General features: G+C 46.0%; 1 long non-coding RNA gene across 1 annotated transcript in view; it reads right to left on the minus strand.

Moving 5' to 3' along the window:
- Positions 1–2,466: 2,466 nt before the first annotated feature.
- LOC146863861 (uncharacterized) overlaps positions 2,467–22,088 on the minus strand; it is a 378,717-nt gene continuing 359,095 nt past the window's right edge. Inside the window, exon 4 of the long non-coding RNA XR_014969571.1 lies at positions 2,467–4,708. This is a non-coding gene — a long non-coding RNA (uncharacterized LOC146863861). The remainder of the gene's footprint in view (positions 4,709–22,088) is intronic.

Genomic DNA, 22,088 nt, shown 5'->3' on the forward strand with positions numbered 1-22,088 from the left:
TGTGTTGTGCGATCTTGATCTCATTAAGCTAATTCAGTGTCTTAAAACAAACTTCTCAACACTTTTCCCCTGATGATCGTACAACTGGAGGTGAGACAGGCGAGGGGGGAGAGACTGGGGAAGACAGTAAGTTAGCGCTATGCGCGGCTGTATTAGAGCAGCTGTGTGTTGTGAGATCGATAGTCTTCTTTACGGTAATTCTCAGTCTTTTCAGCAGAAATTATTTTATCAATCACTCTCGGTCTTCCCAAAACCAGTGTGGAGGCAGGTTGAGGGGAGAGGTGGAGGGTTAGCGCTATGTGCAACGGTGAGTTGGTATGAAGGAAGTGTGTTATGTATTGGGATTTAACCTCAAGCTCAGTTAGCTTACAAAGCAGAAATGCCCGACAGTTTGGCGGTGATAAGTTAGATTGCCTCGGTGGGTATGGGCCGTCCTCCGTTAATGGAGGTGGTAGGAGATGTTGCTAATATGTTGCGATCCTCCCCACTGATAATAACCATTCAAGTATACCGCCGGTGAATACGAGTTTCGAGGTATAGATTCATACGGGACAATAGTAAAGCATTAGACAGTAGCGGTTAAATATAGTGCGCTTGCCGCAGCGGAGATAGAACGTGGCTGCATCGATTACCAAGCGAGGTTAATGTCAGTTACTCAAAATTAGTTGCCTCACGCTGCTCCTTATGACCTGCCCACTCCACCGGGTCCGGGAGGTAGCGGGATAGAGAGCAGGAACGGACTTATTCCCGTGGTCGTGTCACGTGACCAAAGGCGGCGTCATACGCATCAGCTTACAAACCAAGTATGAATGGTGGCCATCTTAGAGTGGTGTTAATGTGTGTACTAATTGTAGTGGTAGCGAGAGCTTTACAAGTTGTAGTTTACAATGCAGATTTCTTTAATAACACCAACTCAAAGAGTCAATGTGTGCTGTAATGGAATAAGTTATGATACTAGTGTGTAAGATCAATTATGCTGAAGACATGGTCTAAATAAGGCAGTTCAAGGGCGCCATATCATAGTAGTAGTATTGGGGCACACACTGTATGTATCAATATATGGTAAATGTATGAATGATAAATGTAGAAACGAGAGCTGCTACATGGATGGTAGGAATTAAAACTGTGGGTAGATCAGGGCTTTCTCATGCGGGTTAAGTTTTGATTGAACCCCACGGTATTTCTTCATTGAGGCCATTGGTATCTGAGGATAAGCGGTGTATCCATCTCTGCTCCTTTGAGAAGAGGTTTTGTTTAGTTATGTTTGGGTTGGCTTCTAGAATTAGCCATTTGTTCTGCTTGGGTTTTTGGATTGGGTAGAACCTGCTCTACAGAGCCCTTCTGACCCAAAACAGAACGTTACCCCCTCCCTAGGGTCTCTTTGCACCTTTATAACCACATATATATGTACCACCTAAGGACAGGGAATTCCTATTATACATTTATACCAAGGCTTCACAGCCCTGCGAGCAATACACACACAGTCTCGCGGCCTCAGTCAGACCCAGAATCTCCTACCTATCCGGCAGCAACACGCACAGTCTCGCGGCCTCGGTCAGACCCAGAATCTCCTACCCATCCGGTAGCAACACACACAGTCTCGCGGCCTCAGTCAGACCCAGAATCTCCTACCCATCCGGTAGCGACACACACAGTCTCGCGGCCTCAGTCAGACCCAGAATCTCCTACCCATCCGGTAGCAACACACACAGTCTCGCGGCCTCAGTCAGACCCAGAATCTCCTACCCATCCGGCAGCAACACACACAGTCTCGCGGTCTCAATCAGACCCAGAATCTCCTACCCATCCGGTAGCAACACACACAGTCTCGCGGCCTCAGTCAGACCCAGAATCTCCTACCCATCCGGCAGCAACACACGCAGTCTCGCGGTCTCAATCAGACCCAGAATCTCCTACCCATCCGGTAGCAACACACACAGTCTCGCGGCCTCAGTCAGACCCAGAATCTCCTACCCATCCGGTAGCAACACACACAGTCTCGCGGTCTCAGTCAGACCCAGAATCTCCTACCTATCCGGCAGCAACACACACAGTCTCGCGGTCTCAATCAGACCCAGAATCTCCTACCCATCCGGTAGCAACACACACAGTCTCGCGGCCTCATTCAGACCCAGAATCTCCTACCTAAACGGCAGCCTTAGCACGAGCTCATCCTATCATTACCGTATCACCATATATCAGATCACACAAAGACTATTAGTTGAGCACACCCTGTTCTCTAGTTCGAGGGGCTTGTTTTCCCCCTCATCCAGTTACCACTTACCTGACCAGGATTAACCTCTGTTCATTTTGGGGCAACTCTGACTAAAAGAATAGACTATCCTCCTATACAAAAGTACACAACACATGCTAACGTACAATAAGCTAAATACTTTATTTAAATGCCACATGCACATTTGCAGAACACATTATATATATATATATATATAGACAACCTGCAAGGAAAGTGAAAGGTTAGGTTGTACACTCTAAAGAAAAAGGGGTCGACTTCACCTTTATGGTACGTAGCCCGTGCTCAATGGTCATCTAGGTTCCCTTCTCGTCTGTGCCTCGGCTTCGCCTGGAAGTCACCCCTCTGCAGTTGTGGGTCTGCTCCCTTCTCCCTCTCCGAGTCACCGGAACCTCTTCCCCGTCGGCTACTCTGTCCTCTTTAGATTCAAGTTCGTCATCTGTCTTCCCTGGAATAAGTAATAGCTTTTCTGCTAACGGCCAGATGCCGCCTATGGTCTAGAAGCAAGTGCCCTTATCTTACTCAGGCTTTCACTAATATAGAAGTGCATTCCCTCATGGAAATTTCCAGCTCGAAACCTGCCGCCCACCAAATTCCTGTACCTCCCCGCACCAAGGACACTTTCCCAGCCGGCCGGCCTGATGTAGTGTCTTCGGCATGAAGAAAAATACAATCCTTCGATAAGGGCCGGCCTGAACCGGTTCTCTCCGAGCGAATAACACCTCATAACTAAAACATTCCCCCTCCCTCTAGAAAGGTCCCAAGCTGCCGGAGCAGAAAGAAAGATGGAGTCTCTCCCGTTTGAGGCCTACCAGGCCTGAATTCAACACAGCTCTATGAAATACCCTCACTATAGGGCAAGTTATCCTCAAGGCTAACAAATCTATCCCCTAGGCTATGTATATAGACCCTAAGCTATGGGTAGGAGCACGGGATTGTGTCAAAAGTGTCTAACAGATAGGCCCTATTCACTACTCTAGTCCTTAGACATGGATGGAAAGAGACTGAAGTCATACTGGTCACTTTACGATACAGAAGAGCCGGGAAAATCAAGCACTACATTACACCCTTGACTTCAGTCTATTATACATCTTACTATATGGAACTGACATCAGTGGAAGAATAATATGAAACAAAACTAACTGATCTATGTCTAGTACCAGATGTGCAGAATTGAAGCAATGAAGGAATACACTGAATAAAACAACAGATAGAAATCAGAACAGCAGTAGCAATCAAAATGCCACCTAATGTGTGGCGTAGCATATGCATGTCCGGCAACCAATTAAAGAGCCAGTCAAACCAGCCCTGATCAATGTGTTTCCTAACTTCATTAGTTAAATCATGCAATTTATCTATATGCGCACGAATGGATTGTGTATGATCAGATAAGTTAAAACAGCAGAGACCTTCAAAGTCTGAGCAGCCATGTCCATGTTTAAGCAGAAGATAATCAATGGCTGCTCTATTTTGCAAGATGGCTCTACGTTCACCCTGGGCGTCTAATAGCAAGTCAGATAAGATTGTAGAAGTATGATTAATAGATTTGACCATCCAGCAAGCCATCTTCCCAATGGATTTGGCATTGTAAACCGCCAAGGCAGGGACACCAATAATTGAAACAGCTAGACTAAGGTATTCAGACTTGGAATATAGATGCAGAGATGAGTCACAATCCTCCTGTAACAGTACTGTATCTCGAAGCACACGAGAGTTGGCATTTGGATGTGAAGAAAACATCAACAAACTTAACCTAGTAATAGCACACGGGCCGCCTGAAATATTTGCGGGGACATAGGGCCAGGAAGTATTACCACATGAGAAAAGCCATCCGGCAGGTAGCAACATCGCACGATAGTGACTGGGGGTAACTACCAAACTATTGCAAGTCATATTGTTCTGGACTGAAATACATTTCGTCGGTGTCCTCTGGAAACACAAAGTTCGTTCGTGAGATGTGAAAGAGGTGGCGCCTCTTAACTTGAGACGTAGACATTCAGAAATTGCATTAGGATTACATGTGAGGAAGAAACATAGGTCGCCTTGTGTAATATTATACGTAGTTATTTGGGATTGGATGGGGAGTTGCTCATTCGGCAGTTCAGTACATAAAGGACAATATGCATGGGTAGCAAAATCACCCAGAATAATATTCGGACGAGCCTTTGAAATGTTGAAGATGCTTATTAAAGTTTCTAGCGAGGCGGGGACAGCAACTAGGCAGGTCGCCAGGATATCGTGCACAGATCTCATCGGTGTCAAACAGAAGTGAGGGGCATCAGTCACTCTTTTCGCCAGGAGCGTCCAAAAGTTCGATGACGAGTCCCACGCATTGAAGGAATGCAACACCCTGGTTCCCAATTCATCCCGGGTTGATGGAATCCCTTCTCTCTCTCCGAAGTAGTCCGAACGGTGTCCAGTATCGACACATCCTGCAGCAACAATCCAAAGAATGATCTGAAAAAGAACCAAATACAGGCATTAATCATTCTCGTAAATAACATTTATCAGCTGGGACAGCTTCCCAGCTATCTTTCCCTGGCCTCATAACCAAAATGGTATTATCCTGACCGGTGGCAATAACCTCTGCTTGTTCAGGGGGATTCTTAGGCGATTGCACCCAAACCTTGGCCCCAGGGTTATCCGTAGAGCCAAAGCCTTTCTGGCCTCGTACAGTTAGCAAAATTGGGGCAGTGCCTTTCATTATTTCACCACTGAAAACAGGCATAATGAGTAATTGAGCCACCCGGTCGGTGCGGTGTATCAGCAAGTCATTCTCACTGCTATTTAGCAGAAGTACCTTAATCTCTCCCTGATAGTCGCTGTCAATGACCCCTCCAAGTACCTGGATGCCTTTTACAGCCAGCCCCGATCTAGGGGCGATCAATCCAAAATTCCCCGGTGGTATATGAATACCAACACCGGTAGCAATGATGACCCGATTTTTACTTTCCAGAACGGTGTCATCCATAGCATGCAAATCTAAGCCTGCCGACCCTGGGGTCGCTCTGCATGGAGCCAGAGCTCCGGAAGTAATCTCCCAATACATCACAGTTTCATTGATTACATTAGGCATAGTCTCAACCTTTGGGGGAAACAAACGCATAAGTGGAGATTCAGCATTTAAAAAAGGACGATTATTCAGAATCAATAGTGCTTGGGGTAAAAAGTCTCGCCAATTTTTATACTTGTCATCTGTTAATTTACGCAGTTGATCCTTTAGCAGGCCATTCAATCTCTCCACCAGGCCTGAGGCCTGCGGGTAGTAAGGTATATGAAATATCCATTCAATATTATTTTCCACACAGAATTCCTGTACCAATCTTCCACGGAAATGGGATGCGTTATCAGATTGAATTTGGAATGGCACACCATAATACATCATAATCAATTCTAATGTCTTTATGGTATTCAACTGGGTGGCTTGCTTACATGGAAAAGCTACCAGCAAACCACTATATGTATCGACAATTGTACAAACATATTGACAATTTCTACTCATGGGAAGGGGTCCAATGTAATCAATCTGCCAAATTTGAGCGGGCAGTTTCCCACGATGTAAATGACCTCTAACAATTTGAGGTACTTTACGCTGTCTGATATGCTGACAGACGGGACAATGTAGAATAACATTTTTGATTAGATCCAGGGGAATATAAATTCCTCTATCAGCAGCCCACCTGCTAGTGGCCTTCTCTCCAAAGTGTCCTGCCTTCTGGTGTGCCCATTTCGCCAATCCCGCAATATCAGGATCTTGTCTGTCCACCACTGCCTCAGCAATTTTAGATTTCTCATCTGCAATATTATGAAAAAATTTGTCAAGGGAGTCTATTGGGGTGTGAGCATCCACATGGAAGATGGTAACAGTACTCTGTGGGAGCATTTCCCAAATCTCTTGCCATAACTCTTTTCCCCATAACTCTTTGGAGTGTAACCTCCAATTATGGGAATGCCAGGTCGGCAACCAAACAGCCAGTCCATTGGCAGTGGACCAGGAATCGGTGAAAATGTGGCATACGCCAGGTAACTCCTGTTTCAAAACTTGGTAAACGGCATAGAGCTCGGCAAACTGACTACTCTTCCCTTCACCAGTTGTGCTCAACAGTTTCTGTGTGATCGGATTATACGACACCGCCTTCCAGTGCCGTGTCGTTCCAATAAACTTTGCTGACCCATCTGTGAACCACACATGGTTCCTGTCCTCGACGGATAAATCATCAAAAGGTCTACCCCACTTGACAGGAGACTCCTGTTCTAAAGGTACGGAACACTCACTCTCAGTCTCAGTCGATGGTGCTTGCGCCACTTGCTCATGTAAAGACGCAACTCCTTTCGGACCCACACGTGCCCTGTCTTGTATGTACCATTTCCATTTAATCACACTCGCCTCCTGAGCATGCCCAATTCGATGAGTTTTTGGTGAACTCAAAACCCACTGCATAATAGGAATTTCAGGACGCAAGAATATGTCATGTCCCAAAGTCAATTGCTCGGTATCCACTAAAGCCCAATAACAAGCAAGTAGCTGCTTCTCAAAGGGTGTATAACGCTCACCAGCATCAGGTAGCTTTTTGGTCCAAAACCCTAATGGTACTTTACATCTGCCTTGTTTCTGCCACAGACTCCAGTTTGCATAAGGGCCTTGCACAGACACATTCAAATCCACATCACCATCACGTACAGGCCAGAGATCCATAGCATGTTGAATTGCCTCTTTCGCCAGACTAAATGCATCTTGCTGTTGCTTACCCCATTCAAATGCATTCTTTTTACGTGTAACTCGGTACAAAGGGGCCAATATTTGACTCAAATGAGGAATATGCTGGCGCCAAAAACCGAATAAACCAATGAATCTCTGGGCTTCCTTCCTATTCCTCGGAACCGAAAAATCAAGAATTTTCTGTTTAACTTGAGGGATCACCTCGCGGTGTCCCTCATGCCAATTAATACCTAAAAATTTTACAGCTTGAGACGGACCTTGTAATTTGTCCGGGTTGATCTCCCAACCTTTCCCACGCAGACACTCAATGACGCTATCTAATTGTGTCTGAACATCCTCTTGTGTTTCGCCTTGGATCAAAACATCATCAATATAATGACATATCTGGATTTTGGGATGAACTGGTACCTCAATCAAGTGTTCTGCCACCAGCCGGTGACAAATCGTAGGACTATGCACATAGCCCTGAGGAAGACTTCTGAACGTCATCTGACGCCCATTCCACGTAAAACTGAACTGTTCCTGACACTCAGGGGCAATTGGAATAGAAAAGAAAGCATTAGCAATATCGATGGACGCATACCATGTACCCGGATGTGTTTGGATTCTTTCAATCAGGGTGATAACATCCGGTACTGCAGCAGTCAAAGAGGGCGTGTGTTTGTTCAATTCTCGATAATCAACAGTCATGCGCCAGGAATTATCACTTTTACGCACCGGCCAAACAGGATTATTCCAAGCAGAAGTAACTGGAGTTATAACGCCTGCATCAACCAACTCCTGAATGGTGGTACTAATCTCTTCATGACCACCCGGAATACGATATTGCTTCTGACAAACCACTTTGGTCGCCTGGGGAACTTGTATGGGGGGCATCCTTAAACGACCAACCCGTATAGGTCTGGACGAGATATAATGCGTCGTTCCAAATTGGTAACACCCATCATCAAGATGCAATGTCATTCCCTTCAAAATATCAATTCCAATTATGAATTCTAGAAGTGGCACCACTAATACAGAATATTCCTTTCTAGGGATTCTACCTATTCTCATTTCAAGCAAAGTTTGAACTGCAGGGGTTTCTTTTCCTCCTAATCCGGTAATAGTAAAAGGCTGCCCTGTAAATTTCTTTGATTTTCCATGAATAAGAGTGGCCTCCGCTCCTGTATCAACTAATGCTCGGGCCCTTTGGATATTACGATGTCTCCAATAAATATCAATATCTACATAGGGTCTATTATCTCTGTGAGCCCATCTGTGTACCGGAGCTTGACCTATTTCCTAGTCATTCTTACTGCATTCTGTGTACCAGGACAAATCAGGATAAAGACTCTCACGTTTCTTGGGTATCGGTACCTCCTGTTCATATCCATCTCTATTACGAAATGGATTCCTGTCCTCTACATTGCACTGCGAGTTTCGATCGGCCAAACTGTATCGATCCTCCCTCCTTCTCAATTCAGGGGATTGATCCCTATCATCTCTACGTCTGCTGTAAGCATGATCATTTCTCCCCCTTTCCTTTTCCCCCTCTCTCTCCCTGTCCCGCTCTCGACGAGGGGACAGATCACGTACAGGACGCCGATCATCACGACGATCAAAGCGCCCACGGCGATCATCATCACCGCTACCATCAGAACAACCACGATCACACTCAGTCGTCCGAACACGCCGGGCACCCTCCTTCCGGTCCAAGCCCCGTTTGCGAAACATTTCCCACAAACGAGCAGTAGTCTCACCATCAATATCCTCCCGACGCACACCATCAGCCAAAAGACCAGTAAAGATATCACGTCTAGTAAATTTATATTCACCAGGAGTACGAGTGTCAGACCGGGACTGACGTTCAGGTTTAAACCACTCACCCAACTCACCGAGTTGGCGTACCGACTCCAACACCGTAGATAGTACATTACCAGTCTGGTTAATCAACAAAGTCATCATGACCTGCTTGTAGGCAACAGGAGAAGAGCGAATGATACGATTCCGCACCGAAGAAGTCAACAACCCATCAAGCAACCTGTCAGCAGTGCCCAGAAAAATAGCCGTTTTCATCACTTCCTCCTTAAGACGTTGCGCAGCATCACGCAAGGTATACCACGGCTTGTCATTGACAGGCCAGTCAGATTCAGTAGGATACTTCAAATTGCAACCTTCAGTCGCCAATTGGAGCAAAGAAATTTGACCACCACCATTATAGTTACGAAAATGATCCTGCACAGTAGAATCTAAACTCAAAGAACAAAACTTCAAACAATCGCCAGTATCCAACATAATACCAGCAGCGCCTAGTTCATAAAGGCGCACCATCCACGCGAGCAAAGCCTCACCAGTCCGCTGCCGAAAGCGCTGCAAAATATCACTAATTTCTTGCTGGGTAAAATCTTCCAAACAGTCCAAAGAAACACCCTGCGGAGCATTGGGAGACTGCTGCAACTTCCGACGAAAAACCGGGTGCGCAGAAACAACGGGACGAGCATCACAAGGAGTCCGAGCAGTACTAGTAGGGGGACAGTCAGTGTGAGAAGTATCAATCCCGCCTGAAGAACGAGCGTAATCACGAGGTGCACCATCAGAGGTGCGAGAAGTAGATTTACTTTCAGGACGGGAACGAGAAAACTCATGCATAGCACATTCCTCACCCGAGGAACAAGACGTAGTCGAGTCCCAGATATTACCATCCCATTCATCAGGATTCCAATCCAGTCCAGCTTTCGCCACGACCAGACGCACCTTACGCGACGAAACACGACCACGCCTGTTCTTGTACTTATAACGAGCAATCCGCACAGCCGCCCTTTCGGCAACCGTTTGGTAAGTGTCAAGTTTGTCGGAAAGCAACTTATTTTGACACCGCAATAAAGTATTAGAATTCTGAATCTCAACAAGGTGTGATTCCGCATCCTTAAAAGAGACCTGCAATTTCAGCAACCTCTCATGCAGAATCCGATACGCAGACAGAATAACCCAACCTCTGCGCCCTAGAGCGGGAACCTCCTCACCCTTCAAGACAGGCGCCGTCTGCAAACAAGTAATCACGTCAGCCGGTTCCGCCGACTCCAAAGAAGAATTCCAATTTTCACTCAGACCAGTAGAATCAGCCCACTCTCGGGCCAAGGCACCATAAGGCGTTGAATCCCATCCGGGAATATCAACGGATAATTTAAGAGCAGATTTCGATTTCTTAGAAAACATCGCGAAAAAGAAAGAAAAAGGAAACGCAGAGAAAAGAAAGGAAGAGAGAAAGAAAGAGAAAGAAAAAGTATACACGCAAATATACAAAAAAAAAGAAAACCACGCACACGCCGAAAGCAAACACAAGACAACCACAACGCACACAGGTTTCGTAAACAGTTCGTGACGCCAAATGTTCTGCTTGGGTTTTTGGATTGGGTAGAACCTGCTCTACAGAGCCCTTCTGACCCAAAACAGAACGTTACCCCCTCCCTAGGGTCTCTTTGCACCTTTATAACCACATATATATGTACCACCTAAGGACAGGGAATTCCTATTATACATTTATACCAAGGCTTCACAGCCCTGCGAGCAATACACACACAGTCTCGCGGCCTCAGTCAGACCCAGAATCACCTACCTATCCGGCAGCAACACGCACAGTCTCGCGGCCTCGGTCAGACCCAGAATCTCCTACCCATCCGGTAGCAACACACACAGTCTCGCGGCCTCAGTCAGACCCAGAATCTCCTACCCATCCGGTAGCGACACACACAGTCTCGCGGCCTCAGTCAGACCCAGAATCTCCTACCCATCCGGTAGCAACACACACAGTCTCGCGGCCTCAGTCAGACCCAGAATCTCCTACCCATCCGGCAGCAACACACACAGTCTCGCGGTCTCAATCAGACCCAGAATCTCCTACCCATCCGGTAGCAACACACACAGTCTCGCGGCCTCAGTCAGACCCAGAATCTCCTACCCATCCGGCAGCAACACACGCAGTCTCGCGGTCTCAATCAGACCCAGAATCTCCTACCCATCCGGTAGCAACACACACAGTCTCGCGGCCTCAGTCAGACCCAGAATCTCCTACCCATCCGGTAGCAACACACACAGTCTCGCGGTCTCAGTCAGACCCAGAATCTCCTACCTATCCGGCAGCAACACACACAGTCTCGCGGTCTCAATCAGACCCAGAATCTCCTACCCATCCGGTAGCAACACACACAGTCTCGCGGCCTCATTCAGACCCAGAATCTCCTACCTAAACGGCAGCCTTAGCACGAGCTCATCCTATCATTACCGTATCACCATATATCAGATCACACAAAGACTATTAGTTGAGCACACCCTGTTCTCTAGTTCGAGGGGCTTGTTTTCCCCCTCATCCAGTTACCACTTACCTGACCAGGATTAACCTCTGTTCATTTTGGGGCAACTCTGACTAAAAGAATAGACTATCCTCCTATACAAAAGTACACAACACATGCTAACGTACAATAAGCTAAATACTTTATTTAAATGCCACATGCACATTTGCAGAACACATTATATATATATATATATAGACAACCTGCAAGGAAAGTGAAAGGTTAGGTTGTACACTCTAAAGAAAAAGGGGTCGACTTCACCTTTATGGTACGTAGCCCGTGCTCAATGGTCATCTAGGTTCCCTTCTCGTCTGTGCCTCGGCTTCGCCTGGAAGTCACCCCTCTGCAGTTGTGGGTTTGCTCCCTTCTCCCTCTCCGAGTCACCGGAACCTCTTCCCCGTCGGCTACTCTGTCCTCTTTAGATTCAAGTTCGTCATCTGTCTTCCCTGGAATAAGTAATAGCTTTTCTGCTAACGGCCAGATGCCGCCTATGGTCTAGAAGCAAGTGCCCTTATCTTACTCAGGCTTTCACTAATATAGAAGTGCATTCCCTCATGGAAATTTCCAGCTCGAAACCTGCCGCCCACCAAATTCCTGTACCTCCCCGCACCAAGGACACTTTCCCAGCCGGCCGGCCTGATGTAGTGTCTTCGGCATGAAGAAAAATACAATCCTTCGATAAGGGCCGGCCTGAACCGGTTCTCTCCGAGCGAATAACACCTCATAACTAAAACATTCCCCCTCCCTCTAGAAAGGTCCCAAGCTGCCGGAGCAGAAAGAAAGATGGAGTCTCTCCCGTTTGAGGCCTACCAGGCCTGAATTCAACACAGCTCTATGAAATACCCTCACTATAGGGCAAGTTATCCTCAAGGCTAACAAATCTATCCCCTAGGCTATGTATATAGACCCTAAGCTATGGGTAGGAGCACGGGATTGTGTCAAAAGTGTCTAACAGATAGGCCCTATTCACTACTCTAGTCCTTAGACATGGATGGAAAGAGACTGAAGTCATACTGGTCACTTTACGATACAGAAGAGCCGGGAAAATCAAGCACTACACCATTTTACGGAGTCAGGTGAGTGGTTCATTTCAAGGTAGTGGGCACACATTTTAGTGCTGTTCTTGTGGCAGCGAAAATTGCTGCGATGCTCCGAGATTCGCAATTTAATAGGGTGAGTCGTCATACCCACATAATAGAGGTCACAAGGGCATGTTAAAAGATATATGCAGTTAGCAGTGTTGCAGTTTGTGTGTGCTCTCATTTCCCAAACAAAGATTCTGTTGAGTGTTATGGACTTATGTACGAATGTATATGTACAAGCACTGCACATCCCACAAGGATAGTGTCCTCTGACCGCGGGTAGTTGCCACAGTGTGGTCTGTTGGATTTTATTTTTCGGTTTAGGTCTGGTTTGTACAAGCATATCTTTGATGTTTTTAGAGCATTTATATGCAAATCGAGGTAGTTCAAAGCTCATGGTACCTGTGTTAAGAATATTCCAGTGTTTTTTCAGCACTTTGGTCAGTTGGTTGGAGGCTGGTGTAAAAGTGGTTACACAAGTCAGTAGCTCCGTACCGTTCTTTTCTTTGTGTTCCAAGAGCCCTTCTCTGTGATTGTTACGTGCTCGTTTCCTAGAGAGTGCAATGCTCTTCTGTGGGTATTCTCTTGTAGTTAAATTTTTTGCAAGAATTTCTGATTCAATCTTGTATTCCTCCACAGTGCTACAATTTCTCCTAACTCACTCTTAAAAATTGTCGAAAGGGCAAATTTTCTTTGAGAGATTTACGATGATGACTGTTGAAGTGTAGCAGGCTATTACGATCAGTGACCTTTCTGTACATAGTGGTTGTAAAGCGGCCTTGTCCAATTTTGATGGTTAGATCCAGGGATGGGGATGCTGTGATGGTAAATTTTAGGTAGGGGTTAAGGTTGTTGATCCACCTAAAAAAATCGCCATAGGTATCGCAGTCTCCTGTCCAGAAGATCAGGATATCGTCTATAAAGCGCTTCCATAACCGGATATTATTGCGGTATGGGTTAGAGTCATGGAAAATGTGCTGTCCCTCAAATGCTGCCATGTAGAGGCAGGCCACACTGGGAGCGAAGGTACTTCCCATGGAAGTACCTTGCGTCTGATGGTAGAGTTGGCCCCTGAACTCGAAAAAATTCTCGGTCAGGGCCAGTGTGGCACATTCCATAATGAAGGCAGGTGGAGTAGGTGATTCCCAGGCGGATGTGTTCAATACTTCCTCAATCACTTCTAGTGTAGTCCTCTGTGGGATGTTAGTGTAGAGGGCTTCAACATCTAGAGTGATGAGGAAGTTGATTTGGTTAGTATCTTGGAATTGGTCCAGTAACCGTAGTACATCCTTTGTGTCTTGTATATATGATGGTACAAGTTTCACCAACGGTTGTAAAAAAGTGATCACAAAATTGTGACAGGGGTTCTAGAACCGAATCGATGCCAGATACTATCGGACAGCCTGGTACTGGTGTGAACCCCTTATGAATCTTTGGTAATATATAGAAATAAGGGGTCCTGGGTTCTTTTTTTTATGAGGAACGAAGCCTCCTTCTTGCTTAGCCATCCTTGACTCTCTGCAGAGTCAACCAATCCCATGATTGTTTTACTGAGGCGTTCAGTTGGGTTTCTGGGAATGGGTGTGTAATATTTCCTATTGCCCAGTTGTCTAAAACATTCTGTGTCATAGTCTGTTGTCACCATTATGACTGTGGCACCGCCTTTATCGGCTTGTTTCACGATGATTGTAGGGTCGTTGGCAAGTGAATTAATTGCCAGCATCTCTTTTTTAGTGATGTTATTAAAATGTTTGCGCCTAGTCAAGGCTTTCACATCCTTTAGCACTGCCTGTTCGTTGGTCAAAACCTCACTCGGTACCCTCCCGCTCTGTGGGGTGAAGGAGGAAGGGTTATGTAAACCTGAATCCTCATCAGGTGTACGATCCTTTCCCTCAAAGAAAGATTTGAGGCGTATTTTGCGAAAGAATTGGTGTAATTCACAAGTTTGTTTGAAGAGGTCCACTTTAGGAGTAGGGACAAATCCTTTTCCTTTCTGGAGGACATCGTCTTCCGTTTTTGTCAATTGCTTGGGTGACAGATTGACTACTAGGCTGGTTTTCTGGAGGTGTGGCTCCTGGTATCCATCCCCGTTGAGGTGGTTCCTCCCATTGTACCCTTTTCTCCTGTTGGTTGCCTCTTCTTCGCCCTCGCCCTCTGTCCCAACCTCTGCCTAAAAAAGGCTGGTTCATGCATTGGGGTACAAACTGGGGTGGGCAATGAGTTTCGAATTGGGGTGGGCCCTGCGGGAACAAAGGGTATTGCCAAAAGGACGGCCCCTGGTAATGTGGTGGCGGATAGGTATTATAACCTTGTTTACCCCTCTTGCCCCTGTATTGGTTTGGTCTCCAGTTTTCTGTACTGGAGTCACTGTCACTGGAGGAACCTCTCCCGGAGGAATTTGTACTAGAGTCCGATAGGTAGCTCTTATTTGATGGCACATAGTCCGTTTTAAGGTATGGATATACCTTCTCTTTATCAAAACGTTTGATGTCCTTTTGAAGCTTAACAACTTTCTGCTTCATAAGGTACTCCTCATGTTCCGCGATCTCGTTGTTAAGCTCTGTGGGTTTTGATATGAAACTGGGACCTGGGGTTGCATTTTTAAGTGCACACTCAACGGTTTGAATTTGAGTCAGTAGTTCGTCGGCCAATCTTTTAGCCGTGTTGACAATTAAGATCAAAAGGTCTCTGGTACACTTCCAGGAGATCTGTGACTATTCTATTTTAAATTGTCCATCTTCCCAGAAGATCCTGGGGAAATTATTTACTATGAGGCCATTAGGTGAAATGTTGGCCCTGAAGTACTCGGTCATGAGGGCACCATGTAAGGTGATTCTAACCCACTCCCTCTTCATGTCAGATATCGATTGCCAATCTTCCGATTGGCTTCCAGTTGCATTGTCACTGTCAAAGCCCAGAATAGAGGGGGTCCTAAGTATTTCTGCTGCATGAGCCTCACCATAACTCAAACCCTGGCCTTCCATTACTCCACATAATCATCTTTTTCAATATTTTTCTTAATAATTTTATCCCTTCTTGTCCAGTCCTACATACTGAGGAACTAAACCTCATGCGCAGACCACCGGGTACTGTTGACGCCAGGGTTGTTACTGAATCGGGTGAGTCAAGTCTTCGTATTTCTGCTGTACTATTGGATTTCCACAAGGGCGATTAGTCACGATAGCTCACTGTAAGGATTCACCACCAGTTTTTATTATTTTTAACTTGTCCTCTTACGCACCTGCGTTCACCACTAAAACGTTTTTTGAGTCACGATGAAGGCCGTGTCTACAACTGTTGTATACGATACATACCTGACTGATATCTTCATAATGTTTTCTCTCCCCTTACAGGTAGCTCCTGGTCACAACAGGTATCGTAGTTAAGAAACACTTTCTCTACTTAGTTATCAGGTGATTGCTGTGGTTATGTCATAACTGATTCAGGGTTGAGCCAGGTCTCAGTGATAAAGAGGATGTCAGGTGAGTCACTACTCAGCAGGTCCCATATTTCGGTTGTGTGTTTGTTGAGTGATCGTGTGTTAAGAAGCTTGCATGCTAGTCGTGTTGGCGTGTAGGTGTCGCGACTGCAGGCCGCACCAATCCGCAATCCTCAGGAGCGAAGCTAGGTCTCACCTTCCCTGAAGATATCTCAAGCCCCCTACAGTATAATAGCAGCAGGCTCACAGATACCCCCAGGGAGCGATGAGCAGACACGGAACTTCAAAGGAACGTCAAAGGAACTCAGCGTGGGAGGGAACCAAGGGATAGTAGCCCATAGGAGTTGCTGTATAAAGATAAAAGAACAGGTCAATAATTTCTACCACAGGCGTACAGAGTGAGATACATCAGAGTTATGTAATTAAAGAGAAGGATTGTGTATGGTCTTTTTCTTACCCGTGATAGGACAACGTAGGTCAACAAGTAGAAACTGGAAGTATAGTCCAAAAGAGTCCGGTGTATTAACACCCGATAGTGGCTTCGTGTGGTAGTCCCTGTATTGCAATCATACAGAGCGTCTTTTCCAAGGAAGCCGAGTTTAAGAAAAAGTATAAGTCCTTATGTGAAGGATGCTGAGTTCGAAAAGAAAAAGAAGTCGCTAACGTAATTGCCAGCAAAATAATATCGTATCAAGTTGTGATGCACTTCGCAAGGTACTCGCTAAATATGACGTTCGTAGCAAGTGGTTCAATCAGTTCTGTCTTTGTTCCGGTCTGAGAGTCTTCAATTGTATCCGTAGCGGGCGATAGAACGCCAAGGGTTGGTAGAGCCTTTAGATGAGCCGTCAGCGGCTTGCAGGGTTACAACGTGGCAAGGTGTATTTGTAACAAGGTAGGAGCGAGAGGCTGTCGGATACACGCAGCGCTCCAAGGAAGCGGGGTGACGAGAGATATTCCTCTACGGCTAGCAGAGTTTCAGGATCTGCAGAAGTCCACAAGAATCGTAGAAACTTTCACAGGCAGGAGTCACAAACGATAAGATTCGCAACAGGCAGGGTTCTCAACGGATCGAAGAAGCCAAGCAATTACGGGAAGAGGCGTATCTCTATTTGAAGAGCTTGAATGCTCTGATTCGCTGTCAAGCATCAGGAGACCAATCGAGGAATCTGATTCGTTGTCAGGTCACATGGAACTACTCGAGTGATCTGATTCGTTGTCAGGTAGCATGTGACCACACACAATCTCTCTCACCCTCCCAAGACACTATGGTATTTGTAGTGAAATAGGGAAAAAGTGTGGTTTTCTACGTGTGAGATATTGTACGGGTAACAGTAGGCTTGCTGTGGCATGTAGTGCAAGATGGGGGCAAAGGTTTTGCTGGTGCTTGTGTGGCATGTGTTTTGGGAGGTGGTGTTGAGGGCATTGTCCTTTTTGCGTGGGGGGTGTGGCTGCTGGAGAACCAGCAGTGGGTGCAGGTTAAAGGTCCTACATTGGTGTGAGGCACGGCAGCAAGAGGGAACAGTGTCTGGGGTCTAGCGACCTAAGGAGTGCTGCATAATATCACTGGGGGTGATCGGACCAGAGTTCCTGGCGTTGGGTGCAGTCCAGGCCTGACAGGCACAGATGGACTTGCCTTTGGTGCGCTCGGTGCACGCCTCCGCTGCCCGCCCATGTTGCAGCTGCCATTACGTAGGTCCTGGGAGGAGTGGAAGGTGCTGTGATGTCATTTCCTGTGATGAGAAATTAAGTCCTCTTGCTTGGCTTCTTCTTTCAAAGACAGTTTTGGCAGAAATGCCAGTTAATTCACGTCCTGTCCAGATGGATGATGGGAAATTCCGTGATGTTACTCCCTGTGTAGGCAGATGATGGGAGATCCAGTGATGTCACTTCTTGTGCTGATGGGTGATGGGAAATTAAGTCCTCTTGCTTGGCTTCTTCTTTTTAAGACGATCTTAGTGGGAAAACCAGTAATGTCACTTCCTGTCCAACTGGGTGATTAGAAATTCAGTGATTTCACTTCCTGCGTAGTGGGTGATGGGAGATCTAGTGATGTCACTTCCTGTGCTGATGGGTGATGGGAAATGAAGTCCTCTTGCTTGGCTTCTTCTTTTAAAGACTATTTTAGTGGGAAAACCAGTAATGTCACTTCTTCTCCAGCTGGATGATTAGAAATTCAGTGATTTTACTGCCTGCGTAGGTGGATGAGGGGAGATCCAGTGATGTCATTTTCTGTGCCGATGGGAAATGTGAGCTCTTTTGGTTAATTGAATTTTTAGAGCAGTAAACTTAAGGAACGGTGCAAAGTTGCATGCCCTATGCACCAAAAGCTCTTAAGAAGAAAGCTGCTACTGCCCTTTATTTTGTAAACAAATATTGGCTTTTGTGTAATATATGCACACAGAGATACGTCATGTGGAGTCCCCGATAGAGGTAGTGGACAGACATATACACCATGAGACATTTAGTTGCAGAAAGTTTCACAATCATACAGGCATCAATGCACACAGACCGACAGTCATACTTAAATCTGTGCAAGAGCCACAGAGTGATGTGTGTCAAGGGTCAATGGTAAAGTACATTAATGAAACACATGTTAATGCACATCCAGGGACCCTTGGTAATCTGCACGCAGGCACTTGCTGATGGGCATCAGGGTGCATGGGCTGACTTGTGTCAAGGTTCAGATGGTTATGTAAATCAATGTTGCGCATTTCCATGTGCATCAGGAGGAACATGGTGATGTGAACCGTGCAGAGCATTGGTCTGTGGATCAGGATCATCGTGGTGCTGTGCATCAGGGAGCAGATGCAGATGTGCACCAGGGGACACGTGCTACAAAGCACGCAGGAACATGCTGATGTACATCAGGGTGCACATGAGGATGTGCATCATAAAGCACATGGTCATGTGCATCCGGGGACACATGGCAGTATGCATTAGGGTGCACCAGTTGATGTGTATCCTGGAGCATGTGATGATGTGCACTGCTGATTCCTCACCAGAAGGATATGCAATTGTCACAATAAAGTGCGTTACCAAAAGGGGAAGTGCTAGCAGTGATCTTCAAGATGATGTTTGTGTGTGTGAAGGAATCAATATCACAGGCTAGATTTACAAAGATGTGATGTAGCGCAACGCAGTAAGACAACTTGCTGCGTTGCATCATATGGAGAGAGAAAGAATGCACCATAATTACTAAGATATGGTGCATCCCTGTCATCTCCTAGCACTGGCACACACAGTGAAGCCTAGCGCCAATGCATTGCAGGCAGGATTAGTTATATGAAGGAAGGTACACCTTCCTGCACAAAACAATCCTTAGAGGCTTTTTCCTCTTTCTATCTGGGCTACAGATTGCAGCACGAGTAGTAAGACGAGGAGAAATAAAGTTATTCACCTCGACTCCTCGCTGCGCCTTTCCTGGAAAGGCATACCATTTTCACACATTCCCAGCTTTACTACCAGTAGGAAATCTAGGAATGGATCAAAATCCATGGGCGGATGCGTGAGAACACCCAAGCTCCATCCATGGAATGCCTTCCCAGGGCAGAGTGAATCAAGACAACGACTTGCGCTGCATTGCGTTGCTCCATATTTACTATAGCATGAAGCAAGGGCAATGCAACCCTTTCGTAAATCTGGCCCCTAATGCTGCTCATAGTCATATTGTGGCTTTTCAATGTTTTTTACCCAGCATGCTCTCACATGCATATCTCACTGTGTACCGCTATCTTCAACATCTGCACCTGTTACGGATGTCATCGCAGACAGTTAGACCTTTTGGTAATTGGTCATTTTAAGAGATTTTAATATTTATTTTAATGATACTTGAGGTTAATATAGTGACCAATTAGTTGAAAATGTTAGAACAATAAAGCAAAGTCTGTGTTTCACTGCATACCCTAAATGGGATTGTTATGTGCTTGGCATGGCTCCTTCCTAGTTGTATGGTCACCACGCGCTCTTCTTGACTTTGACTTATCTGAAAACCATGCAATGCAAACCAGGTGAGAGGTAACACTCCTGGTACCTTAGATGTGACGGGGTGGAGTACTTTTCATTTACCGTAGCAGGTCTGAAGCGTAATGTATTTTATGAAAATAACAGAACTGTTTGAGGCATTACTTACTTAATTATGCCCACTACCACTCCTGGGATATAGACAATGTTTGAGGCATAGGCAGTCAAAATTCCCAACTTTTGAAAGGTCTTTTTCCTCTCTCTCATTTGTCCTCTTAAAGAGGCACCATATCATGCTTGGTCCAGGGCCGTGGATGGGAGGGAGGTTTCTGAGGGGATCTGGAGTATTCATCACCAAGAACCAATAAGTCCAAGAGACCCCTCCAGCCTGCCCAGAAGTTCCATCATTGTCCTGGCCTCAATGGGGCTAAAATATGCTGGGTCAATAGCTGCGTCCAGTATGCTTCTAAGGCATGTCTAAGTGACAGGTATTTGTAGAATTGGGAATTATGGAAAATAAAGTCCTCCTCGAGCTTTTGAAAGGATTTCCTTTGGCTCCCTTAACATACAACCATTGCAGCAGGCTTGAAGAAGTAGAAGGTATTTTTTTAATTTTCCCTAAAGTTTCTGCAGGGCCACAGGGCCAGAGTTCTGGAGTGAATAAGTTGAACAAAGGCTCTGCTCTCCCAGGACAGATGTGAGCTTCAGTGTCCAGCAGACTCAATCAACACTCTTTGCAGGCTGGAGATAGCATTCGGAGAGGCTGAATTAGGAGTAGTCTAGGACATGAAATTACACCTGTTTATCTACTATTATTTGGCCTCTCGCTAGAGGTCAGAGCAGAGTTGATGGGGGATGGGAAAATTGGAAGGGGTCAGCCAGAGGAGATCGGAATGACAGTTAACTTGTGTAAACCTATAAAAGTTGTTTTTCACAAGGCTCAGAGAGAAGAGTTGGGCTAAGATTGAATAAAATGAGAACTACCAAACCTATGCCATGCTGATGTCTTAGTCAAAAGAATGGAAGCAGATGAAGTCTCTTCTCTTTCCTACTCTGAACTATCATTCCCTACTAATAATGAATGTGTAATATGTCTGGGAGGAAATTATAGTAGGCCAGGCGGATGCCTCCTCATGTAAACCAGGAAGAGAAAGGGTCTCTGGGTTCTAAAAGGATTGGGCCTTCATGGAAGGGTGAGTACTAAAGGGTAACATGTGATAGGTCGATTAGTTTTTGTTGCGTCAGGTCAGCCGCCTACCAAATGCAATGTCTCTCATCCTTGCATGCGTAGGGTGCCAGTCTGGGTAGGGTATGAGCTATAACCCAGCTAGGGCTCATCCAGCCTTAGTGAGCCTTCGGGAGCATGAGAAGAGCTTGGGTACGAACATCTGCTTAACATATTGCCCTCTTTGGGCCAGGCAGGAGTAGGTCGAATCTGGGCATTTTAAATAATTCTGCTTACTCTGCCAGCCTTGATTGCCCTTCCAGTTCCTTCCTTGGTCATGTGGGGCATTTGTATATTAGTAGGCAGTATCCTGCTTTTAATGTCAACAACTACAATTGTTGCCCATTTGGCATCACTTTACTCATTTGACAACTTCCCTGTCTTGTGTATGTGGCCATACAGATTACTGGGCCTTCTCTTGCTAACCCCCTTGTTTTTGGTGTACTCACACAACACCCCACTGCCCCACTGACTAGGTTGGTTCTGTGTTACTGTGTATATATTCTAGTCCCTCTGAAGCCCCTCCCCCCCCAACTGGGCTACCTATAGGATAGACCACCCTGATAGAACCAGACCTCTTTCCCCTGGCTTTAGTGTATTAGAAAGTATGAAATATAATGTGGGACCTGCAGTGTAAATTATAACCACAAGTTAATTATCATTTTAATTCTTGTTCCTATTTCTCACACCTTCTTTTCCATCACACCACCAAGATTCTGCGGAGCATGCAAAGTGTGTGGAAGCAGGAGGAGGCGACTGAGTTAACCTGTCGTTTCATGACCAGTAGGCTGTTGAGAATGATGCAGAGATTGTGTGCATAGTTGGTTGGTGTGGGTGTGGGTCCGAGTTCTGCAGGCCACCAGCTATGGTCCCATGCAGAGGTGTTATTCCTGAAGATCAGCACTTCAGTTTTGCCGGAGTTGAGTTCGGTGCAGTTGTCTCTCATCCATTCTGCTACGTTGGTCATGGCATTGCAGAAGTTGGTTTTGGCATCGGAGGGGTCCTCAGTGAGTGAGAGGATCACTTGAGTGTCATCTGCGTAGGAGATTATATTGAGTCCGTGGGATCTGAAGGTGTCTGCGA

The sequence above is a fragment of the Triturus cristatus genome, chromosome 2_1, assembly GCF_964204655.1.
Source record: "Triturus cristatus chromosome 2_1, aTriCri1.1, whole genome shotgun sequence".
NCBI lineage: Eukaryota > Metazoa > Chordata > Amphibia > Caudata > Salamandridae > Triturus > Triturus cristatus.